This window comes from Dasypus novemcinctus, chromosome 11 (genome assembly GCF_030445035.2).
Source record: "Dasypus novemcinctus isolate mDasNov1 chromosome 11, mDasNov1.1.hap2, whole genome shotgun sequence".
Classification (NCBI taxonomy): Eukaryota; Metazoa; Chordata; class Mammalia; order Cingulata; family Dasypodidae; genus Dasypus; species Dasypus novemcinctus.
This window is the reverse complement of record NC_080683.1, coordinates 45,660,706-45,673,108: the sequence shown is the minus strand read 5'-3', so window position 1 is coordinate 45,673,108 and position 12,403 is coordinate 45,660,706. Positions and strand designations below refer to the sequence as shown.

At 39.2% G+C, this 12,403-nt stretch overlaps 1 protein-coding gene across 2 annotated transcripts in view; it reads left to right on the top strand.

Annotated features, from left to right (window-relative positions):
- SLC17A5 (solute carrier family 17 member 5) overlaps nucleotides 1-12,403 on the top strand; it is an 80,525-nt gene that overhangs the window by 570 nt on the left and 67,552 nt on the right. The gene's annotated exons all lie outside the window — the stretch shown is intronic.

Here is a 12,403-nt window from a genome sequence, read left to right as displayed (position 1 = left end):
CGATCACGGGGCGCGCCGACGTGGCCAGAGCGCCAGCGCACTCGGTTGGTGCTTGAGGGGACCCGAGAAAGGGAACCATTCCGGGCCCCAATAAACCACCCCTGCCTCGGGGTCCCGCAAAACCCTCCCCGAAGGGGTGCGGGAGCGTGGTACCGCTCCGCACAGCTGGTGCTAGCTCCGCGCGGTTTTCCGTAGTGCAGAGTGAGGGACCCTGTGAAAGAGCGAACTCCGGAAGAAACCTCAGATAAGTGAGCAAAGGGTCGGGAAAAGCCGTTGTCTTTTCCGGTCACAGCTATGTTGTGTTCGGATTGGATCTGGGAATTCCTTGGGCTGGCAGGGGAGTAAAAAAAGAACTAGGGTAAACAAACATTTGTGGATATGCAAAGGACAATTATTGCACAACCGAGGGAATATCTTGAATTGTGCAGTAAGGGACTAAAAGTATTGAACGCTTTTTTTCTTCTTCTAGTAGTCTACGATTTAAGTCAGGAAATAATTGTTATCCTTGAGATAGGATATCTTTAGCATTCTAAAGGAATTTGACAAGTGTCTTGCAACAAATAGGAAAGAGGTACTTGCTTCACAGAGCATCTGCCCTGGATTTGGGAGATCTAAAATATTTTGCTATTTGTCATTTTTGTGATGTACTTTCTTTAAAAGTAGTTAAAATTAAAGAGCAAATCAATTAGCATTCTATACTTTCAAAGATGCATACATGAGAAAAAGAGTTGAATGGAAATTTGACTTTTCCTGGCCAAAAACAGGATGTGTGGTGTCTTTGTTTTTAACATTACCAGATGGTGGCAGTAGACATGGCAACATAACTCCGTCTTGCAACTAGGAGCTTGTTTTAGTCAGGGCGAAATGTAAATACTGTACTAAGTTGGACTTAGTTCCATAAATTGATCTTTTTTTGTGACTTATAGTGTTAGTACTCTATAATCTTCTATAAAATAATCTTGTATGGAAATAAACGTACCGTAATAAATAACACTCCTTAGAGACTGTATTCCATTGCGATTGAAAAAAAATTATATGTATAATCGAAACTTAGGTAAATGTTTAGCATCATTAATTATGAGCAAGGGAAATGCAGATTAAAACCTTAATGAGGTTCCATTACACACCCAGTAGAATTGCTGAAGGTAAGAAGTTTGAGGTTACCAAATGTTGACAAAGATATTGAGTAACTAGAACTCCTACAGTACTGGTAAGAGTGTAAAATGGTACAACTATTTTGGAGAACATTTTGGCAATTTCTTTTAAAGTTAAATATACATGGTTATATAACCACATAGCATTATTCTTATTAGTCAAAAACTGGAAACAATCAAAAAGCCTGTCCACAGATGACTGGATAAACAAATCGGTTTATCCATTCAGTGGAATACTACTAGTAATACAAAAGGAACTAACTATTGGTGCACACACAATGGTATATCCATTCAGTGGAATACTACTCAGTAATAAAAAGAAGCGAGCTACTGATACACACAACAATGTAGATGAATCACAAAAACATGGTGATTATTAGTGGATGGATTCTATTAAGTTCTAGAACAAGGAAACTATAGCAGAAGGCAGAACAGTGGTTACCTGTAAGCTAAGGGTATTTGAGAGAATTGACTGCAGAGGGAGACTAGAGAAATATTTGGGGTGATAGAAATATTTTATATGTTGTTTGGGATAGGCAGATGTATATACATCTATCAAAATGCATCAAACTGAACACTTGAATGGGTATATTTTGTATGTAATTGTAAATTATACCTCAATAAAGTTAATGCTTTTAAGAACAATCCCTGCTTGATTCGTGGGTTGAGAGTTGTCAATCTTAGACCATTAGCCCTGTCCTTTATAATTTTAGGTGGTTGTCTGCATTATGGCCATTTCCCTTCTTATTTTCATTCTTTACATACTGGAGAGCAAGTGAAATAGAAATAGCAGCACATTATTTTTGTTCTTTAAAATATGGTAAAGGTTTTGTAGATGAGAAGCCTACCAGTTAGTTACAGGGTATTACATTTGTCAACAATATTTTAAATTCTGTCCCATGTAATCCAAGTGTCTGCGGTGTTGTGAGGGGAGTATGAAAGAAGAGCACCAGGAGAGAGAAGGAAAAGACAAACATGGTTATAACAGGTAACAGCAGGAAGTGATAGGGACTATCTCAGTCACCGTTCCTAGCTTTAGTAATAACTACCATGTATGGTCTAATAGGAAAAACAAGATGACCCTTAATATTTGTTTTTTTTAGATTAAATTATGTTCTTTGAAAGTTTACAGATTTGAGAAGGTGTGGAAGTTTGTTTAAAAAAAAAAGTTCCATCAGAATTTTTTTATAAAGGTTTGGTGCCTGAAGGAGTAAATCTTTAGCAGTCCTTAAAACTTCCCTTTCCATATGTTTACATGTGTTTTCTTTACCTTTCCTGTTTGTTCCTAGAACAAACCAGAAAGAAATTAGCTGTACCTTATCCATGCCTAAATTTTGTTGTCCAGAAGAAAAAGGCTGTTAAAATGTCATTGCTGTACATTTTATAAACCCTCCGATGGGCCTGCTCTGTTTCCTGTCCAGCCCATTTTAGTTAGACTGTCATTGTGAAACCACTGACATTTTCATTTGAAATCTGTGAACCTCCACCTGGCCTATCCTTGGGTGGACTCTGCCTCTCTCCCCACCTTCTTCCCCTACATCCCTGTCACTGGTTGTTTTGTGTTAAACAATAGTGAACAGATTCGATTTTGAACTGGCCATGAGGAAGTGGGTCAGGAGTTGGGTGGGCAAGAGGGAGGGATGAGAGCCATTGGAGAACTGAAAATGAGGGTTTGTTTTTTTTTTTCCTTTTTAACATTTTTTATATTAATAAATGCACTGTAAACAAACCCCAAAAAATATCGTCATAGACCTTAGAGACAACTGTCTGGTGGAACATCAATTTCTACCCAGGCAACTGAGGGCCAGAGAGGTTAATTAAGTTGCCTAAGATCTGCGCATAGCTGTATTGATTAGCCTCACCATTTCCTTGAATTTTAGTCCTAGCCTCCTTCCTCAACACAACACTGCCACCTTGATGTTATATTTGAGAAATTCCTATTTGCAAAATGCTTAATCATTTTTACTTGATCCTTCACAAATAGGGGAGCCCCCACCACCACCATTAATAAGGGGCCATGATTTTAAATTATGCACAGTATTTCTTAAATAAGAGCTAAAATTAGAATATGTTTCTTTAGTGTCAGTAAGAATCAATACCTCTCATATTGATACAATAATATGACTCAGAATTCTTGATAAACTGACCCAACTATGGCTTGCCTCTCAAGCTTTTGCTTTTACTGGACCCAGTGAAATTCAGAGATGCACACCAAAATGATAGGGAATGGAGTGGCTCAATGCTAATAAACAATGGGAAGTCTGTAGGCTTTTCTACCTAATTTGGGTAGGAGGAAGGGAGGGAATTAAGCAAGGAAGAGCAAAGTTACCCTGTACACACAAAAAATTTTCAGTACGCACACTTTCTGTCAACTGAAGGTTTATTTCTCTTCTATAAATGATATGTCTCTTGTATCTGATGAAGTGAATTTTCAAAATACTGTGGCACAAATATGTTCTCATTCATGTAACAAGAAATCAGCATTAGGACTTCGAATGCATTACTTTGCATTTAAAGGCAGAGCTTGCATCTGGAGCCAGAGCATCTACTTGCCAGTCCCAGCTCTGCTTCTTACTAGCTGTGTGATGTTGAGCAAGTTATTTAATCTCCCTGTGCTTTCCTTATGTATAAAATGGGGGGAATAATATACTAACTTATAGGGTTATTGTGAGACTTAAAAGAGCCAATAAAAAGTGCTTGGAGTAGAACCCGGTGGCACTTAGCAAGTTTTAGCTGTTAGCATCATCACTATCATCATTAGTGAGGCCATTTGGCTTTTACATGCCTCATGAGAAGCTGTGCACCACACACACACAAAAAAAGTCCCATTCTTAACTGCCATGCTTTATTAGAACTTTCTAGTTTATAGTAGTGATATTCTCATGCATTCTGTACTTTGTTTTCTTTTTTCCTTTTTTTTTTAATTTTTAAAATTTTTTTTTGTTTTTTGCTTCTGTTGTGGAGGAAAGGATCTGCATTCAAGGTTCAGTTACACAAGGCTCGAGTTTCACAAGTATGCTTTGTGTATAAATATGAGGTATGGAGAGCCAATAGAGAACAGCCATATTACAGAATAAGGGGAAACAGCCTTGGGTCATTGTGTGATAATCGGTTTTAATATTGAAATAATAATATTGATTTGGTGTTCTCACATAATGGGTATTAATTTGGAAGTTAGGAATACATAACAGTTTATCACAGTTAAATTAAAAGTTTAATTATAAGGCAGGGTAAGACTAACCCTTTTTAAAAGCAAAACTTGCTATATCCATTTTAAAGATTTATTTATCCTCCCCCTACCCCCAGTCTGCTCTCTGTGTCCATTTGCGTATGCTTGTCTTCTCTTTAGGTGGCACTGGGAACTGATACTGGGACCTTCCAGAGTGCGAGGAGTTGCTCAATCTCTTGCACCGCCTCAGCTCCCTAGTCTGCTGCATCTCTTATTGTCTGTCCTCTCTGTCTCTTTATATTGCATCATCTTGCTGCACCAGCTCTCCACTCAGTCCACCTTGCTGCACAGGCCAGCACTCCACTGGGGCCAGCTTGCTTCAAAAGCCAGCTTGCCTTTACCAGGAGGCCCTGGAAATTGAACCGTGAACCTCCTATATGGTAGATAGGAACCCAGTTGCTTGAGCCACATCCTACTTCTCCTATATCCATTTTAGATTGAAAATGTTTTTTTCAATGCAGTATTCTGTCCACTGGAACCCACATGGTCCAGTGCTCACCCTCCCCTTGAGAAAAGCGTTGTCTATGTACAAGTCAGTGCCCCTAGACATGGATTCTCAAACTCATTCTCAGCCCTTCACTGTTCAGTACATCGTTGCTGTGACCCATGCCCATTCCTCCCCACTGCCAAACTCATCCATGAAGAATAAATGCCCCTACATCCTGAGGTCTTCACCAGCCTTTCCTCACTGTCTACACTTCCTTGCTGCAATAGAAACAAGCCCTTCTGGTGACACCACTCTCCCTGCTGCTTTCTCTAGAAGTGATGATTTTCTCAGACCGCAGGGCTAATTGATGGCTGGTTGATAACTTGTTCCACATTGATGCTTCCAGACAATTGCCCTTCTAGCCTTCTGCTTTTGGGCTAGACCATCTTTCCCCTTCACTGTTACTGTCATCTACCCATCTACCAGGCACTCCCTTTCATTCACCAGAGGCTTTGCCACCAAACACCTCCCTCTTCCTCACTCTGAGTCTTGGCATTATCTTGGGTATCTTCCCAGTGGCTATCTGTATTAGCCAAAGGAATGCTGATGCAAAGTACCAGAATTCTGTTGGCTTGTATGAAGGGTATTTATTTAGGATAGAAGCTTACAGTCACAAGGGCCTAAAGAGTCCAAATCAAGATTACTTCCTTACCAAACTCTGTTGCCACGTTTATTAGTCAGCCAAAGGGGTGCGATGCAAAATACCAGAAATTTGTTGGGTTTTATAAAGGGTATTTATTTGGGGTAGAAGCTCACAGTCACAAGGCCGTAAAGCATAAGTTACTTCCCTCACCAAAGTCTGTTTCCACATGTTGGCACAAGATGGGACGCACCGTCTCGAGGGTTCAGTCTTCCTCCATTCTTGTCTCTCTCCTAGGTCTCATTTCTTTCCGGGCTCAGCTGCTCTGCTCTCTCCACAAGCCCAGCTGTAAGCTATCTGGCAAATGGCTCATCTCTCTTTCCAGAACCTCTACCTTTCCAGGCTCCAGGATTAAAACTCCAACCTCTCTTCTCTTTGGGGTGGTGTTTCTGTGAGTCCCCACCCACCAAAAGGGTGGGGACTCAATATCCTAATGGTGTGGCCCAATCAAAGCCTTAATCATTATTTAATCAAGTAAAAGTGAAACTTTTAAATCTAATATAATCTAATATGCCCAGAGGAAAAGACCAGTTCATGAACATAATCTAGTATTTATTTTTGGAATTTATAAACAATATCAAACTGCTGCACTACGTGTTGAAGCAAAATGGCAGGCAACATCTGTGAAAGTTCAGCCTGCCTTTTTTCTCTTAAAGCTCCGTGGACCCAGCTTCTTCTGATCTCAGTTGTAGGCTGATATAAGGCTCTTCTCTCTTCCCAGGGCTCATTTCTTTCTGGTCTCAGCTGCTCTAGTGTCTTCACAAGGTCAGCTGTAGACTATCAGGATCATCTCTCTTCCCAGAGCCTCTGCCGTGTCTATTGAGCTGTCTCTATTCTTCTGTGTGCTTTTCTTGTGAGTCTACTTTCATTTGAGAGTCAGTTTTATCAACCCAACGATGCTGGGACTTAACACTGAGTTGCACTTTAATGACATGCATTACTCTTAATGCAATTTAATCAGACATCTCATCTTAATCTAATACAATCAAAGAGTATCGTGCCCAGAGAAACAGACCAGTTTACAAACATAATACCCCTTTTTGGAATTCATAAATAATATCAAACTGCCACACCATCCAACACCATGTCCCCTCAGTTCTCTGGACTCCTTCATGTGTAATGGCTTCTTTCACTTCATCAATGACTCCTCGAATTTTGTCATCTCTCATGACTGTGTTAACCAAAATTATGCTTCCACTGACCCCTCTAATTTTTGTGGGGAAAAGGTCACACATAATAAAATAGAAGAGTAAAATGAACCCCCATGTAACTAGCTTAAATAGTTATCAACTTTGCCCTGTCTTATTTCATTTATTCTTCATGCACACATGCACACACAGCTATTTTGAAGCAAACCCCAGGCATCATTCCATTTCATACATAAATGTATCAGTATACATCTCTAAGAGATGAATCTGTCTTTAAACATACTTGGACAACAAATTAAAATAATTCTTTATCATCAAATAATGTCAGTGTTCATATTTCCCAATTATCTCATAATATTTTCTAGTTCAAGTCATAATCTGAATAATGTATGTATATCTTTTAAATGATATATTTCTTAAATGTCTTTTTTTTTTTTAATGTCTCTCCTCTCCTCCCTGCCCCCACCCCAATTGTCTGTTCTCTATGTCTATTTGCTGCGTGTTCTTTGTCCGCTTCTGTGCAGCACGGGAATCTGTGTTTCTTTTTTTGTTGCATCATCTTGCTGTGTCAACCTCCATGTGGGCGGCGCCATTCCTGGGCAGGCTGCACTTTCTTTCGCGCAGGGCAGCTCTCCTTACGGGGTGCACTCCTTGCGCATGGGTCTCTCCTGAGTGGGGACCCCCTGTGTGGCATGGCACTCTTGCGCACGTCAGCACTGCACATGGGCCAGCTCCACACAGGTCAAGGAGGTCCGGAGTTTGAACCGCAGACTTCCCATGTGGTAGACGGACGCCCTAACCACTGGGCCAAGTCCGCTTCCCTTAAATGTCTTTTTTTTTTAATTTTTCTTATCTTTTTTTTAAAGGTGTATAGATCACACAAAATGTTACGTTAAAAAATATAAGAGATTCCCATATACCCCCACTCCCCGCACCTCACCCCCACTCCTCCTACATCAACAACCTCTTTCATTAGTGTGGCACATTCATTGTATTTGATGATTAAATATCTTTTTTTAATGTGTTTTTTGTTTGGTTGGTTTTTAAGGATATACCAGGGACTGAACCTGGAACCTCTTATGTGGGAGGCAGGCACAAAACCACTGAGCTACACTCATGCCATCTTAATTCTCTTTTAACTTATAGAGTCTCCCTCTTTTTTAAAAAAATTCTTCTTGTAATTTATTTGTTGAAAAGACTGGGTCATTTCCCACAGACCAAATCCTGCTAATTATATCTTTGTGTTGTTGTTTAATATAGTCATCTACCCCATGTTGCCTATAAGTTGGTGATTGGTAGGTCTAGAGGTTTAATCATTGTGATTCTGTTTATCTGTCTACCTATATGCTGTCAAGAGTTCTTTGTACATAGAATTGTATGCTTCCATCAGGAGACCCCTATCATTTTTTGTTTGTTTGTTTATTATTTTTATCCCCCCACTCATCCTGAGATGCCTCCCTCTCTGTCTGCTCATTGTCTGCTCCTCTTCTTTAGGAGACACCAGGAACCGAAACTGGGACCTCCCATGTGGGAGGCAAGTGCCCAACTACTTAAGCCACTTCTGCTTCCTCCTGTTTGCAGCATCTTGCTCATTCCATCTTTATTTCTTCTTTGGACAAATGTCTATTCAAGTATTTTGGGCATTTTTTAATTGTGTTGTTTCTCTTTTTATTGTTGAGTTGTAACATCTCTGTATATGCTGCATATTAAACCTTATCAGACATGTCATTTCCAGATATTTTCTCCCATTGACTCGGCTGCCTTTTCACACTTCTGACAAAGTCTTGTGAGGTGAAAAATGTTTAATTTTGAGGAGGTCCCATTTATATATTTTTTCTTTTGTTTTTGGGTATAAAGTCCAAGAAACCACCACCTACTACGAAATCTTGAAGATGTGTTCCTACATTTTCTTCTAGTAATTTTATGGTCCTGGTTTTATATTTAGGTCTTTGATCCATTTTGAGTTCATTCTTGTGTAGGGAGTGAGATAGGGGTCCTCTTTCATTCTTTTGGTTGTAGATATCCAGTTCTCCCAGCAGTATTCGTTAAGGAAACTGTTCTGTCCCTTTAACATGAATTTGGTAGGTTTGTCAAAAACCAGTTGCCCATAGAGGTGAGGGTTTATTTCTGTACTCTGAATCCTATTCCACTGATTGATGTGTCTGTCTTTATGCTAGTATCATGCTTTTTTTTTTTAAGGATTTTTATTTATTTCTCTCCCCTTTTCCCCCTGTTGTCTGTTCTCTGTGTCCATTTGCTGCATGTTCTTTTTTATCCGCTTCTGTTGTCAGTGGCACGGGAATCTGTGTCTATTTTTGTTGCATCATCTTGCTGCGTCAGCTCTCCATGTGTGTGGCGCCATTCCTGGGCAGTAATGAACTTTCTTTTGCGCTGGGCGGCTCTCCTTACGGGGCACACTCCTTGTGTGTGGGACTCCCCTACTCGGGGGGCACCCCTGCATGGCACAGCACTCCTTGCACACATCAGCACTGCATGTGGGCCAGTTCCACACGGGTCAAGTAGGCTCGGGGTTTGAACCGCGGACCTCCCATGTGGTAGGCGGATGCCCTATCCATTGGGCCAAGTCTGCTTCCCCCCAGTACCATGCTTTTTTGACCACTGTAGCTTTGTAATATGTTTCAAGGTCAGGCAGTGAAATTCCTCCCACAACATTCTTCTTTTTTAGAATGCATTTAGCTATTTGGATTTACTTTCTCTTCAGGATTTGGTAACTGCCCTTTCTACTTCTCTAAAGTAAGCTGTTGGAATTTTGATTGGTTTTGCATTGAATCTATAAATCAGTTTGGGTAGTATTGACATCATCATGATATTTAATTTTCCAATCCATTTGTTTAGGCCTTCATTGATGTCTTTTAGCATTGTTTTGTAGTTTTCTGCATATAGTTCCTGTACTACTTTGGTTACATTCTTAGGTACTTGAGTCTTTTTGTTGCTATTGTAAGTGGAATTTTTTCCCTGATTTCCTCCTCAGAGTGTTTGATACTAGTTACAAAAACATTACTGATTTTTGTGTGTTGATCTCTTATCCTGCCACTTTGCTGATCTTGTTTATTAGCCAAAGTAGCTTTGTTGTACACATTTTAGATAAATTTAGGATCATGTAATCTGGAAATAGAGAGTTTTACTTCCTCTTTTCCTGTTTGGGTGCCTTTAATTTTTTTTCTTGTCTAATTGCACTAGCTCAAACTTCTATTAGTAGTACAATGTTGAATAACAATAGTGACAGTGGGCATCCTTGTTTCCGATCTTAGGGAAAGCTTTCAACTTTTCCCCACTGAGTACAATGTTAGCTGTGGGTTTTTCATATATGCCTTTTATCATGTTGAGTAATTTCCCTTCTATTCCTATCTTTCAAAATATTTTTATCAAGAAAGGATGATGGATTTTGTCAAATGCCTTTGCTCTATTAATTGAGATGGTCATGTGGTTTTTTCCCTTCACTTTGTTAATGTGGTATATGAAGCTAATTGATTTTATGATGTTATACCAGCCTTGCATACCAGGAATACATCCCACTTGGTCATGATGTATAAGTCTTTTGCTGTGCTGTTAGATTTGATTTGCAAGTATTTTGTTTTAATTTTTGCATCTATGTTCAGTAGAGAGATTGGTCTGCAATTTTCTTTACTTGTATCTTTTTCTGGCGTAAGTATTAGGATGATGTTTGGCTTATAAAATGTATTGGGTAATTTTCCCTCATCTTCAATTTTTTGGAAGAGTTTTAACAGGATTGATGTTAATTCTTTTCAAAATCCTTGGTAGAATTCACCTGTGAAGATATCTGGTTCTGGACGTTTCTTTGCTGGCAGATTTTAACTGCATATTTGATCTCTTTAAATGTGATTTGTTAAGTTCTTGTATTTCTGCAGTGTGAGTGTAGGTTGTACATTTCTAGGAATTTGCCTGTTTCATTTAGGTTGTCTAATGTGTTGGCATATAGTTTCTCATAATATCCACTTATAAACCTTTTTATTTGTGTGGGATCAGTCATAACGTCCCCCCTTTTGTTTCTGATTGTATTTATTTGCATCTTCTCTCTTTTTTTCTTTGTTAGTCTAGCTAGGGGGTTGTCAATTTTATTTATCTTCTCAAAGAACCAGCTTTTGGTTTTGTTGATTTTCTCTTTTTTTTTTTTCTCAATTTCATTTCTTTCTGCTCTAATCTTTATTATTTCTTTCATTCTACTTGATTCAGGATTGGTTTACTGTTCTTTTTCTCATTTCTCCAGTTCAGTTAGATCTTTGATTTTAGCTTTTTATTCTTTTTAAATGTAAGTATTCAAAGGTATAAATTTCCCTCTCAGGACTGCCTTCCCTATATCCCATAATTTTTGTATTTTTCCGTTTTCCCTCCCCCCACCCTGCTAATATTGCCGTCTGTGTCCATTCACTCTGTGATCTTCTATGTCTATTTCTCTCTGTTTTTGTCTTCTCTTCTTGTTTTCTCCTCTAATATTCACTGGAATTCAATTCTGGGGACCTCCAATGTGGAGAGCGGTTCCCTGTCACTTGCACCACCTCAGTTCCTGGTTTCTGTTGCGCCTCGCCTTGACACTCCCCTTCATCTCTCTTTTGGTTACATCATCATCTTGCTGCGTGGCTCGCCACGTGGGCACTGCCTCGCAGCCTGGGCACACCTTTACCAGGAGGCCCTGGGGATCGAACCTGGGTCCCTCTGTGTAGTAGACAGAAGCCCAAACACTTGAGCCACATCCGCTTCCCCATATGTTTTGATAAGTTGTGTTCTCATTTTCATTTTCCTCAATATATTTACTGATTTCACTTGTAATTTCTTCGACACGCAGATTTTGTAGGAGTGTGTTGTTTAGCCTCCACACATTTGCACATTTACTCTTTCCTGTCTATTACTGATTTACAGTTTCATTCTATTATGATCTGAGAAGCTGCTTGTATAATTTTAATCTTTTTATTTATTGAGAGCTGCAATGTGACCTATTATTGGGTCTGTCCTGAAGAAAGATCCATGAGCACTTGAAAAGAATGTATAACCCTCTGAGTTTGGTTGCAATGTCTGTTAGGTCTAACTCGTTTATCATATTGTTCAAGTTCTCTGTTTCCTTGTTGATCTTCTGTCTAGTTGTTCTATCTAATGGTGTGAGTGGTGTGTAGGAGTCTCCAGCGACTATTATAGAGATGTCTATTTCTCCCTTCAGAGTTGCCAGAGTTTGTCTCATGTAGTTTGGGACACCCTGGTTTGGTGCATTGATATATTGACTGTTATATCTTCCTGGTGGGTTGTCCCTTTATTAATATATAATGGCCTTCTGTATCTCTTTTAGTTTTTTTGCATTTAAAGCCTGTTTTGTCTGATACTAGTATAGCTACCCTGCTCTTTTTTGATTACTGTTGGCATGGAGTAACTTTCCAACCTCTCACTTTCAGCCAGTTTGTTTCCCTGGGTCTAAAGTGAGTCTCTTGTACACAACATATGGATGGCTCATGTTTCTTTATCCATTTGTCAGCCTCTATCTTTTGATTGGGGGGTTAATCCATTCACATTCAATAACATTACTGTAAATGCATTATTTCCCCATTTTATTCTTTGATTTTCATATGTCCTATCTTATTTTCATCTGTCTTTTTGCTCTTTTAGTTATCCTTTTTTCTTTCTTCTATACTCTCCAGCAGGCCTCTCTCTTGTCTTTTTATTTCAAGCTATATGCATTCCTTTAATATTTCCTGCAAAAGTGGGTTATTTTTTACA